The sequence below is a fragment of the Macaca fascicularis genome, chromosome 1 (assembly GCF_037993035.2).
Source record: "Macaca fascicularis isolate 582-1 chromosome 1, T2T-MFA8v1.1".
NCBI classification, from domain to species: Eukaryota; Metazoa; Chordata; class Mammalia; order Primates; family Cercopithecidae; genus Macaca; species Macaca fascicularis.
The window spans coordinates 63,299,195-63,306,954 of NC_088375.1; the positions used below are offsets into that span (position 1 = coordinate 63,299,195).

General features: G+C 46.4%; 1 protein-coding gene across 1 annotated transcript in view; it reads right to left on the reverse strand.

Moving 5' to 3' along the window:
- Positions 1 to 1,580, reverse strand: part of LEMD1 (LEM domain containing 1) — an 82,874-nt gene extending 81,294 nt beyond the window's left edge. Inside the window, exon 1 of the mRNA XM_065540624.2 lies at positions 1,321 to 1,580. The gene's annotated coding sequence lies outside the window, so the exon portion shown is untranslated. The remainder of the gene's footprint in view (positions 1 to 1,320) is intronic.
- Between the last annotated feature and the right edge of the window lie 6,180 nt (positions 1,581 to 7,760).

Below are 7,760 nucleotides of genomic sequence, written 5' to 3' on the forward strand. Positions count from 1 at the left end.
TCTGCTCTGAGCTTCCAGAGAAGGGAAGCTCTCTGTTTCCCTTCTGAGGCAGAGGGTGTGGTGTTTTAGTCTGGGGCAGGGATATCCTGCAGCTCCAACTTTGGACAGGTCACCTTACTGACCCCTGCCTTTGCCTCCTGTCGCCCTTCTCCTAATTAACACAAAACACACTGTAACCCAGTCCCTGGTCAGTCTTGAAAACAGGGATAACTTTCATCAGAAGGGACAAAATGCAAATGCTTTCCTTGCTAAGCAATCAGAAGTACTTATAAATTACCGTCACTCACAGCGTCCTGAGTCTGTTGTGTGTAGCACAGTGGACTAGAGCCTGTCCCTGTTACAGTCACCAGAGCATCAGCTCTAGGATCCAGATAGAAAGCCACAGTTTTCATCAGTGAATATGTCATGTGCCTAGCACAGCCCCAGACACTTCATGGATACAACGATTCATTTCGTTCATCCTTTTCTTCAGGAGAGTCCTCATTGCCACCTAAGAGTTTGGACTGTGTGTAGCTTTAACTGACCATCCACTTTCCTGGATGACCGTATCAAGCATGGTAATACCATCCCTCAACCCATACTTCACTGATACAATGAATACAAATGGATGCAAACAGATGAGAATTACTTCATGTTCCCATCACAATCCACCAACCTGTCTACACAATATCTGCTCATATTCTCTGCCTTCCCTGCAGCTGTAATAGATGAAAAGTCTCCATTCCTACTTAGGGCCAACTCCTGCATTATTGCACTGGATCCCATTCACTCTCACTTCTTCTGTGTCTTTGCTCCTTGAAATTATACCTTGTCTTTCCTGAATCATGTTTCCCCTTCAACCCTAGATCATCCTCACATACAGAAAAACATTCCTTAATGTTGCCTATCTTAAAAAAAACAGCCGGGCGCGGTGGCTCAAGCCTGTAATCAGAGCACTTTGGGAGGCCAAGGTGTGGACGGATCATGAGGGCAGGAGTTGGAGACCAGCCTGGCCAACATGCCAACATGGTGAAACCCTACCTCTACTAAAAATACAAAAAAATTAGCTGGGCGTGTTGGAACACACCTGTAACCCCAGCTACTTAGGAGGCTGAGGCAGGAGAATTGCTTGAACCTAGGAAGCGGAGGTTGCAGTGAGCCGAGATCATGCCACTGCACTCCAGCCTGGGCAACAGAGTGAGACTCCGTCTCATAAAAATTAAAATAAAATAAAAAAACCTTTTTTGGCTCCCACACCTTTTTCTAGGTAATAGCCCTTTTCTTTGTCATTTTACAGCAAAACTCAAGATAGTTCTCTGTAATTACTCTACACTTTCTTACCTTTATTGACTCCTCAGCTCACTCCAGTTTGACTTCTCTGTCTTCACCACCCTGCTGACACTTCTCTTGTCAAAATCACCGACAGTCTTCATCTTGCAAAATCCAAAGGCTGAAGCCAGTTCCATTTCACCGATCGTCATAATTGACTGCTCTCTCCTTCCAACTCTTCCGCTGAGACACTTCTTGGTACCCCTGCCTCACTGGCCATTCCTGTCTCTCCCTGGGCTCTTTTCTCCTTTCAGTTCTCTCAAACTCACTCTGTAGGCAATTTTATTCCTATGGCTTTAGAAACCAAGCTCTCTCCTAAGCTGCAGGCTTGTATATCCAAATGCTCATTTGACCTCTTCACTCAGCTGTTGTATTAGCTTCCTAGAGCTGCTTTAACAAAGTACTGCAAACTATGTGGCTTAAAATGTCAGAAATGTGTTGTCTTACAGTTCTGGAGGCTAGAAGTTCAAAATGAAGGTGTTGGCAGGGCCAGGCTGAACCCTCTAGGGGAGGATCCTTCCTTGCCTCTTCTAGCCCCAGGTGTTCCTAGGCTTGTAGCAGCATCACTCCAGTCTCTGCTGTCTTCATCACTGTGAGATCATCTCTATGTGTCTGTGTCTTCATATGCTGTTCTTCTCTGTGTGTTTTTGCTGAAATTGATCTCTCTCTCTCTCTTTTTTTTTTTTTTTTTTGAGACAAAGTTTCACTCCTGTTACCCTCCTGTTGGCTGGAATGCAATGGAGCGATCTCCGTTCACTGCAACCTCCACCTCCCAGGTTTAAGCAATTCTTCTGCCTCAGCCTCCCAAGTAGCTGGAATTACAGGCGTGAGCCACTGTGCCCGGTTAATTGATTTCTTCTTCCTTTTTTTTTCTTTTTTAGACAGAGTTTTGCTTTTGTTGCTCAGGCTAGAGTGCAATGGCGCCATCTTGGCTTACTGCAACCTTTGCCTCCTGGGTTCAAGTGATTCTCCTGTCTCAGCCTCCTGAGTAGGTGGGATTACAGGTACTTACCACTACCCCTGGCTAATTTTTTGGTATATTTAGTAGAGACAGGGTTTCACCATGTTGGCCAGGCTGGTCTCAAACTCCTGACCTCAGGTGATCCGCCCCCCTCGGCCTGCCAAAGTGCTGGGATTACAGGCATAAGCCACCACATCAGGCCGATCTCTTTTTATAAAAATGATAGTTATATTGGATTAGGGCCACCCTCATGACCTTATCTTATTACATGTGCAAAGACCCTGTTTCCAAATAAGATCACATTGACAGGTATTGGGAATTAGGACTTTTTTTGGAGAGACACAAGTTAACCCATAACAGATGTCTACTAGGAACTTCGAATTGAACATGTCCATGATGGAATTCTTTATTTCTATACCTTTTGCTCCCAATCTTTCCTCCTCCAATAATAGGACCTTCAGCTCTGTCCAAAAACATAGAGAACATCCTTGATTCCTCTCTTTTTCTCACCCTCCCACAGCTAATCTATCAGCCAGACCCATTGCTCAAATCCAACCACTTCTCTCTGTCTCCCTGGCTGCCCCTTGAGTCTAGTGTTCTCGCCCCTCTCCTGGACGACTGTGCCAGCTTCCTCCCTGGCCTCCTGCTTCCACTCATTCTTCCCACTACAGTCTACTTTCCATCTAAAAGCCAGGGTGAGTGTTTTAAAGCACAAATCAGATCACATCCCTCCTACTGCTTAAAACCTTCCAAAGACTTCTTACCGGAATTAGAATAAAATCCAAGCTTCTTAACTTGGCTTATGAGGTTTTACACAGTCTGACCCTTCTTCTCTCGTTTACTACAACTCTCCCCCACACTCACCTCCTCTCCAGCTGCACAAGCCTTCCTTCTGGCTCCCCTGAACATTCCAAGATTGTTCTCACTCAGGGCTTCACACTTGTTGTTCCTTCTGCCTGGAACACCCTTCCGTTATCTTGGCATGGATAACTTTGTCTCATCATTCCAGGTGTATCTCAAATGTTACCCCCTGAGAGAAGCGCCCTATTGCAACAGGCACTCTCTATCCCCTTACTCTATCTTTCTTTATTCATAGTTTTATTTCTAACTGAGAATGTTTTATTTATTGGCTTCTGTGTTACTCTCCAACTCTCCTATTAGAATGTAAGGGGCCCCAATACCTACAGCAGAGTCAGTACACAGCAGGGCCTCCATATTATTATTATTATTATTATTATTATTATTATTATTATTATTTTGAGATGGAGTCTCACTCTGTTGCCAGGCTGGAGTGCAGTGGTGCGATCTCAGCTTACTGCGACTTCCACCTTCTGGGTTCAAGTGATTCTCCTGCTTCTGCCTCCTGAGTAGCTGGGACTGTAGGCATGCGCCACCATGCCCAGCTAATTTTTTTTTTTTTTTTTTTTTTTTTTGAGACGGAGTCTCGCTCTGTCACCCAGGCTGGAGTGTGGTGACGTGATCTCCGCTCACTGCAAGCTCCGCCTCCTGGGTTCACACCATTCTTCTGCCTCAGCTTCCCGAGTAGCTGGGACTACAGGTGAGCACCACCACGCCCAACTAATTTTTTTGTATTTTTAGTAGACATGGGGTTTCACCGAGTTAGCCAGGATGGTCTTGATCTCCTGACCTTGTGATCCGCCCACCTCGGCCTCCCAAAGTGCTGGGATTACAGGCGTGAGCCACTGTGCCCAGCCAATTTTTGTATTTTTAATAGAGACAGGGTTTCACCACGTTGGCCAGGATGGTCTCGATCTCTTGACCTTGTGATCTGCCTGCCTCAGCCTCCCAAAGTGCTGGGATTAGAGGCAAGAGCCACCGTGCCCGGTCTGGGACTCCATATTATTTATTAAATACATAAACTTACTACTACATGCCAGGCACTGTACTAGGTACTGCTTTTGTAATAAGCAAACATTAAAATATGTTTCTTCTGTAGGAACGAGACAGCAACCCTTCCCCTGAGGAGCATGTCCCAGAGAAAACCAGGTGCCGAACAACTTGTTAGCAACATTATCTCTGAGGATAGGTAAGTTCTCTGTCTTGGGGCCACAGAAGCTTCTCCAAACCTACACCACTCCTGACACTTCCCTGCCTCCCCATCTCAGTAGATGATCTTGCTTTCTACTTCGCAGAGAAAATTGAGGTCTGGACCAGGAACTGTTGCCCCAACCTGTTTCCTTCCCTTTCCTCCTTTCTGCCTGACCTTCCGGAGAGAGTGTGGGCTTTGCACTCAAGCAAACACAGGTGCTAACTGTGGGTTTGTGAGTGACCTTGGGCAAATTACTTAACCTCTGAGTCTCAGTTTCCTCATCTGTAAAATGGTCATGATAACACCTACCTCATTGGGTTGTCTTGAGGATTAAACGAAACATCCTATATCAACATGCCTGTCTTTTCATAATTGCTCAGTGAATGGTCCATTCCTTTCTCTGCCCCTCTCTCCCCAGCCACCTGATGAGATCAGTGCTATCCTTCTTGTTTTACAGATGAGGAAACTGAAGGCAAGTCTACTGACGTTCAAGTCTGTCAGTTAACTTGCCCAAAGTCACATGTTGCTAAGTGATAGGCCCTGAGTTAATTTCATATCTCAGACTCCAGCCCCAGGGGATCGCGCTGCTGCTGTAAAAAGCAAATGCAAAGACAATCTGTTGGCATTTTAATAATGTGAATTAATTCAATTTAAAGATTGTTCCTTAGTCTGACATTTTGTCCATTCTCTCTCTCTCTCTCTCTCTCTCCCCCCTTTCCCCACTGCCCTTAGTGTTGTTAGAATGTCCTTTATCTCTCTCTCTCTCGCTCTCTTTTTTTTTTTTTTTTTGAGATAGGGTCTCACTCTGTCGCTCAGGCTGGAGTGCAGTGACACGATCTCGGCTCACTGCAGCCTTGGGCTCAGGTGATTCACCCACCTCAGCCTCCTGAATAGCTCAGTCTACAGGCATGTGCCACCATGCCCAGCTAATTATTTGCATTTTTAATAGAGATGGGGTTTTGCCATATTGCCCAGGCTGATCTTGAACCCCTGGCCTCAAGTGATCTGCCTGCCTTGGCCTCCCAAAGTGCTGGGATTACATGTGTGAGGCACTGTGCCCAGCCTAGAATGTCCTTTATCTCAAGAAATGATTGTTGCATTTTTTCCTTACTTGGAAAGAAAGCTAGCTATACAACATCCACCCTCTCCATTACAAAACTGCCTTAATCAGCCTAGGTAGGCTGCCCCTCCTTGTCTCTGGCAGAAGGCTGGCACCAGAATTTCTGTATTAGAGGGGCTAAAGTTGGTGCTTTGGTTAGGAAGAGGAAGTTGAGGAATTGTCTAAAAGCTAGTTACATAACTATTAACCTTTGTTTGAAGGAATTAATGGGGAATTCAGAGAAATCAGAGCCTCTCCCCCGCCACCCTCTGTCATTGCACTGCCCTGGCACATGGGCACAATGTCTTCTGAGAAGGGACACAAACTGCTCAGACATGCGGCATCCTCCCTGTAGTCCTCCTTTCCTGGCCGGTTGGAGAATGATCTCTGCCTTTCTCTTCTGCACATCTCCCGGCATGCCCCATGGGGAACATTTTGGATTTGAATGAAGAGCATAAAAATGTGGTCAGCATATTGGCCTTGGTATTTGATTTTCTTTTTTCTATGCAACCGGCCCCAGGAGGTGACTGACAAGTTGGGCCAAGTGCACTGAAAACCCTGTCTCGGCTGGCCCATAACTCCTGAGCTGCACAGACCCCTAAGGACCCCGTGAGCCGGCAGAGAGCCATAAATCCAGCAAGCTAGAGGCTGGGAGCTCACTGATTGCACTGGGGAAAAGCAGCCTGATCTGATTGCTATGTGAGCTGGAGAGAGAAAAGGTGGTAGCTGGAGTGCTGGAAATACAACGACTTTGGAACAAAAATGAAGCAACAGAGGAATGGCAGGAGGGACTGTAGTTTTCTCATCTGTACAACAAAGGGGCTGGATTGGACTGCATCTGAAGCCCTTTCATTGCAGAAATTCTGTGTTCCCCTTTGTAACTAAGGTCAAACAGATGTGGGAGGGTGTCAGGATGGGAAAGCAAGATTGGGGGACCCAGAGAAGCCAGAAGAGGCAACAAGGAGGTGGACACATTTACTGCCTAATTACTATCACATTTTTTGGTGTGTGTGTGTGTGAGACAGGATCTTACTCTGTCTCCCAGACTGGAGTGCAGTGATGTGATCTCAGCTCACTGCAACCTCTGCCTCCCAGGTTCAAGTGATGCTCATGCTTCAGCCTGCTGAGTAGCTGGGATTACAGGCACATGCCACCACACCCGGCTATTTATTTTATTTTATTTTATTTTATTTTATTTTATTTTACTTTTAGTAGAGATGGGGTTTCTCCATGTTGGCCAGGCTGGTCTCGAACTCCTGGCCTTAAGCCACCCACCTGCTCAGCCTCCCAAAGTGCTGGGATTATAGGTGTGAGCCACTGCACCCGGCCAACTATCACATTTAATTATCAGAATAACAAGTGAGATAGATATAGTTATCTCCATTTTACAGAGAAGAACACTGAAGTACAGAGGCTACATTAATATCTCAAGGCCACAAGGCTACATGCTCAGGTTGGGATTCCACTCACACGGTCTGACCCAAGGCCTGCACGCTTGGTCATGAAGCCTTCTTGCCTGAGTATGCAGTGTGACCAGGAAAACCCTGGGGGAAACATGTACACAACTCATGTTTCCTTCCTTTGAAGGATAAGAGTGGAAAACGGATAGTCCCCTTGGAGTAGATTGTCCAAAATATACATCTGTCTTCTGGGAAAGAGGAGTGTGTGTGTGTGTGTGTGTGTGTGTGTGTGTGTCCATAGGGGATGTAACAGGTAACAGACAGAGCCAAGAAGCATGTAGGTGAAAATACTTAATAGGGACGAATGTAAATTCCTGTACCTGGGCACAGAATCCCCATTATATAAAAATAGAATAGGGAGTTAGGATCAAAAAGCTCAGTTTAGGGGCTTCACCTGACAGCAAGCTCAGGTTGAACACTAGTGTTGTGAGGCTTCCAGAAAAGCCCACCACAGGGCTGCATCAACAGAAGGGAAGTGTCCCACACCAGGGCAGAACCTTTAGAGCATTCGCGCTAGGTTGAATTCCAGGCCCCTTGCTATAAGAGGGACAGGGACAGGCCAGAGAGGATAAAGAGGAGAGCAACAGGGATAGAGATGGACATCTGAGGAAGAGGTAAAACACTCACCAGTTGAAAGAACCAGGCTAGACATGGTGGCTCATGCCTGTAATCCCAACACTCTGGGAGGTCGAGGCAGGTGGATCACCTGAGGTCAGGAGTTCGAGACCAGCCTGGCCAACATGGTGAAATCCTGTCTCTACTAAAAATACAAAAATTAGCCAGGTGCAATAGTGGGCACCTGTAGTCCCAGCTACTTGGAAGGCTGAGGCAGGAGAATTGCTTGAACCTAGGAGACGGAGGTTACAGTGAGCCAAGATTGCA